The sequence below is a fragment of the Pogoniulus pusillus genome, chromosome W (genome assembly GCF_015220805.1).
Source record: "Pogoniulus pusillus isolate bPogPus1 chromosome W, bPogPus1.pri, whole genome shotgun sequence".
Lineage (NCBI taxonomy): Eukaryota > Metazoa > Chordata > Aves > Piciformes > Lybiidae > Pogoniulus > Pogoniulus pusillus.
The window spans coordinates 5,735,473-5,749,284 of NC_087308.1; positions in this window are offsets into that span (position 1 = coordinate 5,735,473).

The following is a 13,812-nucleotide window of genomic DNA, read 5'->3' on the forward strand; positions in this document are numbered from 1 at the left end:
TGAAGAAACGTGAAGGAGCTTTTGGTTCAACAGGACTTCCAGAGGTCTATTGGACTCAGTCGGTGTCTAATGAAAGACCTATACAAAAATGCATAATGAAAAAAGCAGACCAGCAGGTTGTTTTAAATGGCATTATTGATACTGGTGCTGATATCACTGTTATTTCTTTGGCCAAATGCCCCCCAATATGGCCACTGGCAAAAATCTTACAGCCGCTGGCAGGAACAGGGGGTGTGGGGAAAAGTCAGCAGAGTGTGGAATTTATACAGATTGTTGGGCCTGAGGGAAGGATTGCAACTGTTAAGCATTTTGTGTTGCTGGTACCTATGGTCCTGTGGGGGAGAGATGTCCTGTCACAATGGGGTCTCACATTGGAAACACATTTTTAGAGAGGGCTGATGATGGGCGCGATACCCCAAAATTATCCTGGAAAATACAAATTCATATATGGGTAGATCAGTGGCCCCTCCCTGAGGAAAAACTTCGCGCCTTGGAACAGTTAGTACAGTAGCAGCTAGAGCAAAGGCACATAGTACCTTCTTTTAGTCTCTGGAATACTCCTGGTTTTGTAATTCAAAAACGATCTGGCAAATGGCGTTTGCTTCATGATTTAAGAAAAATTGATGATGCTATGGAATCCATGGGAGCATTGCAACCAGGGCTCCCCTCTCCCACAATGATCCCTAGAAATTGGGCTTTAACTGTCATAGATTTGAAAGATTGCTTTTTTAGCATTCCTCTTCACCCTGAAGATGCTCCTCGGTTTGCCTTTTCCATCCCAAGTGTTAACATGCGAGCACCTCTAAAGCGTTATCAATGGACTGTATTACCACAGGGAATGAAAAATAGCCCCACAATTTGTCAATGGTATGTGGCTAAAGCATTGTCTCCAGTACGTGAGCAATTTCCTTAGGTGTTGCTGTATCATTACATGGATGATTTGCTTATTGCTGCCAAAGACCCATTTGACATGGAACGGGCGGTACAGGAGGTTTGTGCAGCCATTGAAAAAGCCTGTCTTTGTATCTCTGAAGAAAAGATACAGAGAATTGAACCTTGGCAATACCTGGGATGGAAAATAAGAGCTCAAACAATAATACCTCAGAAGGTTCAGCTGCAAACTCAAGTGAGCAATTTGCATGACATTCAAAAACTACTAGGTTCTATAAACTGGCTACGGCCTCTTCTGGGTATTTCTAATTCTGATTTGGCCCCACTATTTGAACTCCTAAAAGGTGACATTAATTTGTCTGCCCCCCGCTCTCTGACTCCAGAAGCAAAGGAAGTAATTAAAAAAATTTGTGAAGCTCTACAATCATGACAGGCTCATCGTTGGGACCCTGACCTGCCACTATTTCTGATAATTTTGTGGGATGACGTTAAACCTTTGGGTCTCATCTTTCAATGGGATTTGAGCCTGAAAGATCCATTGCTACTTCTTGAGTGGGTCTTTTTACCTCATCAGTCTTCAAAAACTATTTATTCCCAGACAGAAATGTTTGCTCATATTATCATGAAAGCCAGGAATAGGGTAGTTACCCTAACAGGCAAACAATTTTCAGTTATTTACACCCCGCTTACAGATGCTTATTTTATCTGGCTGATGCAGAATTCCTTACCATTTCAAGTGGCAGTCCAGGGGTATGTGGGTCAGTTTTCAAATCACCCGCCACCCCACAAATTGTTTCATTTATCTTTTGCTCTGGCAGAGGAACCTTAGAGAAGCTTTCAACCATTGGATGCAATTACCTTTTTTACAGATGGGTCAGGAACATCACAAAAGTCAGCTATAGTTTGGTGGGATGCTAATATGCAATGTTGGAATTCAGAAGTTTCTCTACATCCAGGTTCTCCTCAAATAGTGGAACTAGCAGCAGTAACACGTGTGTTTCAATTACATCACAATAAGCCTTTCAATTTAGTCACTGATTCTGCCTATGTGGCAGGGATTGTTATACGTGCTGAAGCTGCTGCACTTAAAGATGTTCCAAATCCTCACCTTTTTGATTTGCTGCAGAAATTGATTTTTCTTTTAATTAACAGACAACATTCATTTTTCATTATGCACATTAGATCTCATACTGACCTCCCAGGATTTTTTGCAGAAGGGAATCGCCAAGCAGATTTACTAACTTTACCAGTTTTGACTTTACCTGATCGAATGGCTCAGGCCAAGCTCAGTCATATGTTTTTCCATCAAAATGCAAAGGGCTTAAGAAGGCAATTTGAATTGTCTGCTCAACAAGCAGCAGAGATCATTGTATCCTGTCCAGATTGCCAACGTACCATTGTGCCTACAGGTAGCGAAGGTGTTAACCCTCGTGGATTAAACAGCTTAGAAATTTGGCAATCAGATGTGACTCATGTTCCAGATTTTGGATTGTTTAAATATGTACATTCTTCTATTGATACCTTTTCTGGAGCATTATATGCCTCCTGTCACAAAGGAGAAAAAGCAAAGGATGCAAAAAAGCATTTTCTTAGGGCCTTTGCCATGTTAGGAGTGCCTCGAGTTATTAAAACTGATAATGGCCCTGCCTATATTTCTCAATTCTTACAAAGCTTTTTTTCAGAATGGGGAATTCGGCATGTCACTGGGATTCCACACTCCCCTACAGGGCAATCTATCATTGAGAGATCACATCAGACTTTGAAATCTCTTTTGCAAAAACAAAAAGGGGGAGGGGGGATTTCAGTGACACCTGAAGAAAGATTACAAAAGGCACTCTATGTTTACAACTTTTTGAATTGCACAAGGATAGATGATATTCCACCAATAGTGCAACATTTTGGAAACAATCGCCTTTTTGAGCTTCAGGAAAAGCCACCAGTTTTAATTTGTGATCTAGAATCAGGTAAAGTCAAAGGTCCTTATCCTTTAATAACATGGGGAAAAGGATATGCTTGTGTCTCCACAGAGTCAGGTCCTAGATGGATACCAGCAAAATATGTTCATCCTTACAAGGGATCAATTCAAGAAGATCAGACGGACAAGGACAAAGTAACAGCTTTGACTCCAGGATGAAAGTTGCAGTTACTGTGATCTTGGGAATATGGGAGGTTGGATTATGTGTTAGTTTTTTTATGTTTTCAAAAATTAATGTTTGGATTACTTTAGTTAATGTCACTAAATTAGAATTGCTTTGTTTAATTATGGTCACTCTTTAGAATTTATTTTTTATAAAACTTTTTGTGGGATGGGGACTAATTGGATTTATTTGTAGTATGTAAAAATGCTTTGTTATGTATTACTTATAATATTCTTGCTACTTATATTGCTACTATGTATTTTGCCATGTATTTAATGAATGATTGGTTGTGCTACTGTTAGGTTCTCCTTTGTACAACAAAAAGGGGGAGATGTAGGAATAGGGGAATGGCCTGTTAGCAGGGAACAGCTGCCCGAGACGAAACAAAATACAGTATAGACTTTGGGCATGCAATGTGTGGGTCAGACAGACCTCAGAAGAGTAAGATAAGTAAGATCCTGCGGTCAGGACTGCTCAGATAGTTGCATAGCAACTTATATCAAGGAGCAGAGGAGAAAGTAGAAATAGCGTCTTCGGCCTGAGCAGAGTATCAGCCAATCATGTAGTACTTACTAACTTTTACTGTAATTCTATCCAATCAGTGATTAACATGCTAGCCCTTCTGATACAATATATACCTGCCTATTTTTCTAATAAAGTGGAATTTTGGCTTGCATCAAGTCATTGCCCCGTCCCTTCATTGCGGCAGGGACAGTGGGGTCATCCATCATACTTGACAGGTATGGATGGTTGGTACCAGGTAGGCTTCTTCCCACAGGACCTGCACCTGCAAATCCATGGAGACTGCATTCCATTGTAGAAGCTCAGTACCTTATTATGGAGCAGGCTACTGCGAACTCATGCTAAGATGTTAGTCTGAAATCGTTGCAGGTTTTGGGGTACAAAGGTCCTGATTCCTAATAACAATGAGACAGATAATGCTCTTCAGATCACTCCTTATACCCCCCTGCAGTCAGCAGGGTCATCTTCAAATACAGCAGGTTCCTCAGAGCCACATCCAACCTGACCTGGAATGTTGCCAGGGATGGGGCTTCCACCACCATTTTGGGCAAACAGTAACAGTATCTCACTACGCTCACTGTAAAAAAAAAAAAGCTTATTCCTTTTATCTAATCTGAACCTCCTCTCTTTTAGTTTAAAACCACCCTCCCTTGTCCTGTCAAAACAGGCCCTGCTAAAATGGCTGTCTGCATCTTTCTTATACTCCCCTGTGCTAGTTTGAAGCAAGCTAGAATGTTTTGGTAACAGAACTAGATAACAGGCAGTGAAATCAAAACAATTGATGTCAACTTCTCTCACAGTTACGCTGAGAACTCTGGGAAGAAGAAAGACTTTTTCTCCATTTTGTTTCTCACTCTTGCTTTTGCCTTAGACCTGGTCACATCTCATTAACCCTGCTCCTACTAACCTTGCTCCCTAACCTCTTGGCTGCACCTCTATTCTTCCTGAGAACTGGGGTAAGGTTGAGAGGGGCCGGGGGGAGGTGTTGGGGTGGTTTGAGAGCCCCTCCTGGGGACTCAGGTTTCTGGGAGGGGAGTTGTGCTTTTTGTATTGTTTATCCATTGTATATTTCTGTATATAATTGTATATAACTGTATATATTGTAAATAGCTGCTTGTAAATTCTGCTAGCTGTAAATAAATTGCTTCATCTATATTCCCAGAGGCCGTCTGAGTTAGCTGGGGCAAATTCAAAAGTGTGGGGGGGCGGGGTAACCCCCAAACCATCACATTTTTAAATGGCGCCCAACGTGGCGCCATTTACTTGACAGAAATTTACTTGGCCAGTAAATTTCTGTCAAGGAGTGATAATGGAAGATCTTTCACTGTTGGTGAATTCACTGATCAGCTCAGGCAGATTGAGGACAGCTTGTCACATTCTGGTATAATCTGTGCCATAAAGACTATGACTACAGAGATGAAGGATAGTATTGAGAATGGCATTAGAAATGGCATGAAAGAACTGAAGGAGGATCTCAAAAACATTACCAATCTGGTAAAGGATACCATTCCTGCATCATCTGAATGGGTGCATGTTTCTGCAGTCAGGAACAGACGCCCACCTCCTACAAGGCAATTCCAGCCCAGGAGGAGACAAATTCCACCTAGACAGCAGCAATCACGTGCGTCACTGTGGATACTTCTGCGTGACACATACGGTGAGAACATGAACAAATGGGATGGTAAACCTACTTCAGCTCTTTCAAAGAGAGTCAGGGATCTGCAGAGTGGCAGAAACAGAGGCAATAATGCCCGAAAAGTAGCTGTCACTTCTTCAGCTCCCGAGAGCAACTGCAATTGTTCCAACAGTTGCAGTTCCTCTCACAACAACACCAATCATTGTGTACACCCTACATGCCATGTTCAGCATTAGGGGTGCCCTGCCTCCAGCCAGGAGGAGGAAAGGGATAGTGGAGAGAACCGAATCTATTGGAATGTATTCATTAGGTGGCCTGGCAGTTCGAGAGTTCGGAAATACAGGGCTTTAGTTGACACAGGTGCTCAGTGTACTTTATTGCCATCTAATTGTAAGGGGACAGAGTCCATTTCTATCTTTGGAATCACAGGTGGATCTCAAGAGTTAACTAAGATACAGGCTGAGATCAGTTTAACTGGTAAAGAGTGGAAGACACATACTATTGTAACTGGTCCTGATGCGCCTTGCATTTTGGGAATTGACTTTTTGAGACAAGGTTGTTTCAAAGATCCTAAAGGTCACAAATGGGCTTTTGGAATAGCATCTGTAGAGATTGAGGATGATAAGTTGAAATTGTCTGTTAGACCTGAACTTTCTGATGAATCTGCAGTTGTGGGACATCATGACATAGAGGACCTGGAAGTGCCAATTGCAACTCAAACCGTTCATCATAGGCAGTACAGAACTAACCGTGACTCTTTGTTGCCCATTCATCAGCTGATTCGTCAATTGGAGAGTCAGGCTGTCATCGAGAAAGCTCATTCACCTTTCAACAGTCCCATCTGGCCTGTGCGCAAACCTACGGGCGACTGGAGACTGACAGTTGACTTTCGTGCCCTCAACGAGGTGACGCCACCCATGAGTGCAGCTGTGCCAGACATGCTGGAACTCCAGTACGAGCTGGAATCGAAGGAGGCTAAATGGTATGCAACCATAGACATTGCTAATGCTTTCTTCTCTATTCCCATAGCAAAGGAGTGCAGGCCTCAGTTTGCATTCACCTGGAGAGGAATCCAGTACCAGTTCAACCGTTTGCCTCAGGGGTGGAAACACAGCTCAACCATCTGTCACTCAGTCATCCACAATGCACTGGAGAAAGGTAAAGCTCCAGAGCACATCCAGTACATCGACGACATCATTGTGTGGGGCCAAAGAGCATGGTATTGAATGGATCTATCACATACCCTACTATGCACCAGCTTCAGGGAAGATTGAGCGCTACAATGGTTTGCTGAAAACCACCCTAAAAGCCATGGGGGGTGGAACTCTGAAAAACTGGGACAAACATTTAGCACAAGCTACCTGGTTGGTAAATAGTAGAGGTTCAGTAAACAGAGCAGGACCTGCACAATCAGATTTGGTCCAAACAGTAGACGGTGATAAAGTTCCTGTTGTACGTGAGAAGAATCTGTTAGGGAAAACTGTTTGGGTATTTTCTCCTTCGGGCGAAGGGAAACCTGTCCGAGGGGTGGTATCTGCTGAAGGTCCTGGTCACACCTACTGGGTAATGCAGGAGAATGGTGAAATCCAGTGTATTCCACAGAGAAATTTAACTTTAGCTGAGAGAGTTTAAATTCAGAATGTCTAACATAAGTTGTTAGGAGTTTTCTATTCTAGGTAACATCGGCGCCCAACACTGAGAGAATCTACGATAGAATCTACAGTACGTGAGCACGAACCCAACATCACCTGAGAGTCCCTGTTCTGAGCTTTTGAATCACCTACATCTGATTGAAGTGTGAACTGAACTTGTATATATTGTTTTAGTGTAAATATTGGTTTAGATTAGATTGGATAATTCTCAGCGATACTCTGAGCGAAGTAGACAGGGGTGGATTGTGCTAGTTTGAAGCAAGCTAGAATGTTTTGGTAACAGAACTAGATAACAGGCAGTGAAATCAAAACAATTGATGTCAACTTCTCTCACAGTTACGCTGAGAACTCTGGGAAGAAGAAAGACTTTTTCTCCATTTTGTTTCTCACTCTTGCTTTTGCCTTAGACCTGGTCACATCTCATTAACCCTGCTCCTACTAACCTTGCTCCCTAACCTCTTGGCTGCACCTCTATTCTTCCTGAGAACTGGGGTAAGGTTGAGAGGGGCCGGGGGGAGGTGTTGGGGTGGTTTGAGAGCCCCTCCTGGGGACTCAGGTTTCTGGGAGGGGAGTTGTGCTTTTTGTATTGTTTATCCATTGTATATTTCTGTATATAATTGTATATAACTGTATATATTGTAAATAGCTGCTTGTAAATTCTGCTAGCTGTAAATAAATTGCTTCATCTATATTCCCAGAGGCCGTCTGAGTTAGCTGGGGCAAATTCAAAAGTGTGGGGGGGCGGGGTAACCCCCAAACCATCACTTCCCCCTTTAAGTAGCAAAAGGCCACAATAAGGTCTTCCCAGAACTTTCTCCAGGCTGAACAACCCAGAGTGGTGGAAGATACCTGTTGTGGAGGCAGGGAATTAATGTGGCCGAGTCAGGGATTTTATGCAAAAATAGAGTTATTATATTTTCCCAAAAGCCTGGCCCCAAAACTATATACAGAAATTAATTTAGTTTTAATTACCAGATTCAGCTTGTTTGAGAATATCTACAGGATGCCATCAATAATCTGACTATTTTGGAAGTCAGAAGTTGGAAAAGGTTTTTAGCTATTAATAAATAGCGTTTCCTACTTAATAATAAAGCTGAGCCAAAATAACTCACGATCAGGCGGCCTGTTCCTCTTGTTCTCTTTCAGCAGCTGCAGGAGAGTCATTAAGAGTTGTTAAGCTTTGCACAAGGGACAGTAATGGCTGTAGCAGTCCCTTGGAGCGTTGGGCTTTTCTGTATCCAGGCCAGGTGAGAGGGGGGGAGAACTCTTGGGCAGGTACGAACGCTCAGGCAGGAACGAACTCCAAGGCGGGAACCCCAAAGGCAGGCAGTCACCCAATATTTATACCCTCTCTAGACAAAGAGCAGAGTTACCACTTCCTTAGGCGTGAAGGGCAGAGCCAATACCAGCCCGATTCCAGCGCGGGCACTGCACGGACACCCCTTGCTCACCCCCTTCATGCCTGCAGGGCAAGCCGGGGGTGGGGGGAACCAGGCGGCTTTTCCTCCCCCATTCAAGCCACAGAGGGAGAGGAATTTAGGGGTATACAGGACTCCAGGACAATTCCACCCCGGTGGTAATGAGCATCTTTGTCTAGAAATTGAGAGTGGTAGGTGATCCCCCTTGTAATTTAGTAAGCTGTGACCTATTAATATATATATAGCTTTGCCTTTCCCACATTAACAATATATAACAACACATTAATCGCCCCAACAATATTTAACAATACTTAACAAGGCTTAACAGTAGCCCAAACAGTATTACATAAAGCTACACAGTCAGTTTGAATAATTGCTCTGTTCCTGGTAGAGCAACAAAGTTCATGGCAGAGCCTTAGATGCTCTGAGTCCATGGCTGGAGGTCACAGTCTGTGGGTCCTGATGCCATCATCCACTGGCCACCCCAGTGATATGCCTCCATCTCTTGTGTAGCTGGTTCTCCCTTTCCCAGGTGCTGGTCAGGAACTGGTCTGTGGCTGTCTTTAACCTGTAAGGAGACAAAACCTGCCTTGGCCTATAAAGGCCAGGCTTAACAATTAATAATTAGGGATGATCCACTGTGCACTGATCCAGTGGCCTTTTCCATTTGCATCTCGGGCTTCCCAGGCATATAACCTCTGGGTTTATCCCGTGCCATTGGCACTACCCCTATAGAGGGTAGCCTGACAAGCACAGGTTAGCCCTTTTTACTGGGGCAGGTGGTCAGTGACCACGGGTGGCTCACCTAGGCAGCAGGTCTTTATTCTGGGGGCTTCTGTAGCTCGCTCCATGACTGATGACCGTTAAAAGCTGCCTGAGCCACCATTACAATAATTTAGTGTTTTGCCTCCCGTCTGGGAGACGAGAAAGGGTTAACCTTTCTGTCTGGGGACTAGGTAAAGTTCCCCCACGGGGGGGCTGCCGCTTCTGGGCGTGCCGCCACTCCAGGAGCCACCGCTGGGTGAGACACTGGCCCTGGACTTCTTGCGGCTGCCTCTGGGCTTCCCAGTTACATTCTGAAGGCACCACACTAAATCTTTCAGCTGCCAATCTGCCAGCTGCTTTAAGATGGTTTTAGATATCCCTAGAGATAGGGCTTGTCTGTACCATCTATTTCTCGGAGCGTTCAGCTCTCTGGATCTCCAGTCACTGTGTTGGTCTCCTCCCCTATGCCTCGGGGAGAAGCCTGCAGGACCCGTCCCCCTGGGGGGGAAGTCCTGCACTGACCGGACCTGTCTGCGCAGGGTCCCGGATTTTTCTGGGGGAGAAGCACGAGACTGTCTCTCCCCAGACCTTTTGTCTTCAGGAGACCCAAACACAAACTGGAGCCCGTGGGCATTTAAGTCAGTTAACAGTTCAGCCCAAGTCATTACATGTTCTTTGGCATCGTCCTCTGCATTTTTTGCAATCACCCTTTGAATCTTCTCTATATTCCTCATTGCTCGGATTTGCAGGCTTGCTGGCAAACCCTTCATAATGGGGTGCAGTCTCTCCGGATCCACAGGAGCACTCAAGGGGCAATCATAATTTCCCTTATCAGATATAGCCTGCACACAAGCAAGTCTGCGGAGAGCGGTGATGAGTTCAGAGGAGCTGGTGACTCTCAATTCTGTCGTCTCTCCCCGGTAGGCTGGACGGACACTGCTTGCCCAGAAAGCTATCTGGGCGGTGAGGCTGTGCATCCCCTCGGGTTCACGCGCCAGGAACACATCATCTCCCCAGTCTCTGGCTGCTTCCTCGGAGTCTAGGAGGACTTTGTCCCTGCCGGCTCGAGAGACTCTGTAGACGTACTCTGCTATGGAGTCACCTGGCTCTCTCACATATTTGATCTGCAGATCGCTGAGCTGTGTGTCTGTATACTGCTTTTTGATGATGGTGGTCCCTGCACCACCTTTTCTGCCCTTTGAGGTCTGAGTTTTTATTACAGGCAGCACATGTTTTTGCCCCATGGTGCCCTCCTCACTGGAGCTCTCTTCCCCGCTAACTACAGGAGGGTCCGGTTGGGGCCTGGGCTTTCTGTGAGGCTTTGCAGTTTTTCGCCGCATAGAGGCAGATACAGCAGAATTCTCCGAGTCAGTAGCAGCGTCTCTCCTGCCTGACTTTGAAGAATTCCTTTCCCCCAAATTGTCCCTCGCGACATTCTCTGCTTTTCTCCCTGGTTCCTGTGAATTACTTAGTTCATATGCAGAGAGGGAGGTAGACAATCTGGTATCTGAAGATGTTACAAGTCTCTATTTCGCCTGGGTACTTAATGCCTCGTCAAGGCTCTTTGTCTGTGCCCACATGTTCTCCCAGATATTTTGGCTCCTTGCCTTTTCCTCTAATCAATCCTTTTCCAAGGCCTGAATTCTTTTCTCAGAATTTTCAAATTCAGCCAGAGCCTGGGTCACCACTGACCCCAAAACAACAGTGTAACACTCTGTTGGAGACTCAGTAATCACAGGGTCTGAGCTCTCAGCTAATTTCTCCAGGATTTTCTCTGGATTTTTACAATTTTGCTGAGCCCAAATTAAATCAACTCCTGTGATTAGGCATCCTTTTTCATGTAGAAATTCTATGATTGAGCTACTCTGCTTTCGCTGTGCCATACTGTTGTGGAGGCAGGGAATTAATGTGGCTGAGTCAGGAATTTTATACAAAAATAGAGTTATTTTATTTTCCCAAAAGCCCATCCCCAAAACTATATATACAGAAATTAATTTAGTTTTAATTACCAGATTCAGATGCTTTGAGAGGGTTCTGCACTTTGGCCACAACAACCCCAAGCAGCGCTATAGGCTGGGGACTGAGTGGCTGGAGAGCAGCCAGGAGGAAAGGGACCTGGGGGTACTGATAGATAGTAAGCTGAAGATGAGCCAGCAGTGTGCCCAGGTGGCCAAGAGAGCCAATGGCATCCTGGCCTGCATCAGGAACAGTGTGACCAGTAGGACAAGGGAGGTTATTCTTCCCCTGTACTCAGCACTGGTCAGGCCACACCTTGAGTACTGTGTCCAGTTCTGGGCCCCTCAATTCAAGAAAGATGTTGAGGTGCTGGAACATGTCCAGAGAAGGGCAACAAGGCTGGTGAGGGGCCTGGAGCACAAATCTTATGAGGAGAGGTTGAGGGAGCTGGGCCTGTTTAGCCTGGAGAAGAGGAGGCTCAGGGGTGATCTTATTACTGTCTACAACTACCTGAAGGGGCATTGTAGCCAGGTGGGGGGTGGCCTCTTCTCCCAGGCAACCAGCAATAGAACAAGGGGACACAGTCTCAAGTTGTGCCAGGGTAGGTATAGGCTGGGTATTAGGAAGAAGTTCTTCACAGAGAGAGTGATTTCCCATTGGAATGGGCTGCCCAGGGAGGTGGTGGAGGCACCGTCCCTGGGGGTCTTCAAGAAAAGACTGGATGAGGCACTTAGTGCCATGGTCTAGTTGATTGGTTAGGGATGGGTGATAGGTTGGACTGGATGATCTTGGAGGTCTCTTCCAACCTGGTTGATTCTATGATTCTTTGATTCTACAGGATGCCATCAATAATCTGACTATTTTGGAAGTCAGAAGTTGGAAAAGGCTTTTAGCTATTAATTAATAGCATTTCCCAGTTAATAATAAAGCTGAGCCAAAATAACTCACGATCAGGCTGACTTCGTTCAGTGGCCTGTGCTCTTGCTCTCTTTCAGAAGCTGCAGGAGGGTCGTTAAGAGTCGTTAAGGTTTGCACAAAAGACCTCAATGGGTGAAGCAGTCCTTTGGAGCATTGGGCTCTTACTGTATCCAGGCCAGGCGAGAGGGGGGGGGGAGAAGTCTCAGGCAGGCAGGAACGAATCCAAGGCGGAAACCCCCAATATTTATACCCTCTCTAGACAAAGAGCAGAGTTACCACTTCCTTAGGCACTAAGGGCACAGCCAATCCCAACGAAGGGCACAGCCAATCCCAGCCCAATTCCAGCGCGGGCACTGCACGGGCACTCCTCGTGCAGGAAGGACCCTTTGCTCTCCCCCTTCAGGCCTGCAGGGCAAATCGGGGCGGGTGGGGGGGGGGGGGGGACGGACCAGGCAGCTTTTCCTCTCCCATTCAAGCCACGGAGGGAGAGGAATTTAGGGGTATACAGGACTCCAGGACAATGAGGCAGGGAAGTTACAAAGGTATAGGGAAGGGAAAACAAGATGAGAAACATGCAAATATACAACCAGATTTGATGGCAATGGGTTTTGTCTGCCTCATGCTGATGATGGCAACGTGGTGAGACAAAGAGCAGCAGGAAACAGGAATGGGCAGACAGAGAGTGCAAGGAACCAGATGCCCCCCTGCTTTTATGGATTTTAGACAGGAAGGGGGAGTGGGCTAACCCACCCATCACCTGGTAGTGTTCAGACCCACCCCTGATGAGGGGTCAAGACCACCTGGTTCAAGATCACTCCCCCCAGGAGAGTTAACCCTGTACACCCAGTTTCATTCTTCCACTGAATTCATGAAGCCTGACCTGCTGAGTTGTGCTGTACCCTGGCCTCATCCTCCACCTGATGCTTCTCAATGCATTGCATTCAGAGAGCAAAGCTTACACTTTCCTTTGGCATATTTGTCCTCTTCCCGATACCTAATGCTCTCATGCTGTATTCCATGCCATGGAGCAGTCTGCTGGTGCATCTCATTTGCCCAAATAACATCTATTTTGATTGAGTCCAGCATCAGTAAGTTTGCAGATGACACCAAGCTAGGAGCAGGTGTTGATCAGTTGGAAGGTAGGAGAGCCCTGCAGAGGGACCTGGACAGGCTGGATGGGTGGGCAGAGGCCAATGGGATGAGATTTAATAAGGCCAAGTGCAGGGTTCTGCACTTTGGCCACAACAACCCCAAGCAGCGCTATAGGCTGGGGACTGAGTGGCTGGAGAGCAGCCAGGAGGAAAGGGACCTGGGGGTACTGATAGATAGTAGGCTGAAGATGAGCCAGCAGTGTGCCCAGGTGGCCAAGAGAGCCAATGGCATCCTGGCCTGCATCAGGAACAGTGTGACCAGTAGGACAAGGGAGGTTATTCTTCCCCTGTACTCAGCACTGGTCAGACCACACCTTGAGTACTGTGTCCAGTTCTGGGCCCCTCAATTCAAGAAGGATGTTGAGGTGCTGGAACATGTCCAGAGAAGGGCAACAAAGCTGGTGAGGGGCCTGGAGCACAAATCCTATGAGGAGAGGTTGAGGGAGCTGGGCCTGTTTAGCCTGGAGAAGAGGAGGCTCAGGGGTGATCTTATTACTGTCTACAACTACCTGAAGGGGCATTGTAGCCAGGTGGGGGGTGGCCTCTTCTCCCAGGCAACCAGCAATAGAACAAGGGGACACAGTCTCAAGTTGTGCCAGGGTAGGTATAGGCTGGATATTAGGAGGAAGTTCTTCACAGAGAGAGTGATTTCCCATTGGAATGGGCTGCCCAGGGAGGTGGTGGAGGCACCATCCCTGGGGGTCTTCAAGAAAAGACTGGATGAGGCACTTAGTGCCATGGTCTAGTTGATTGGATAGGGCTGGG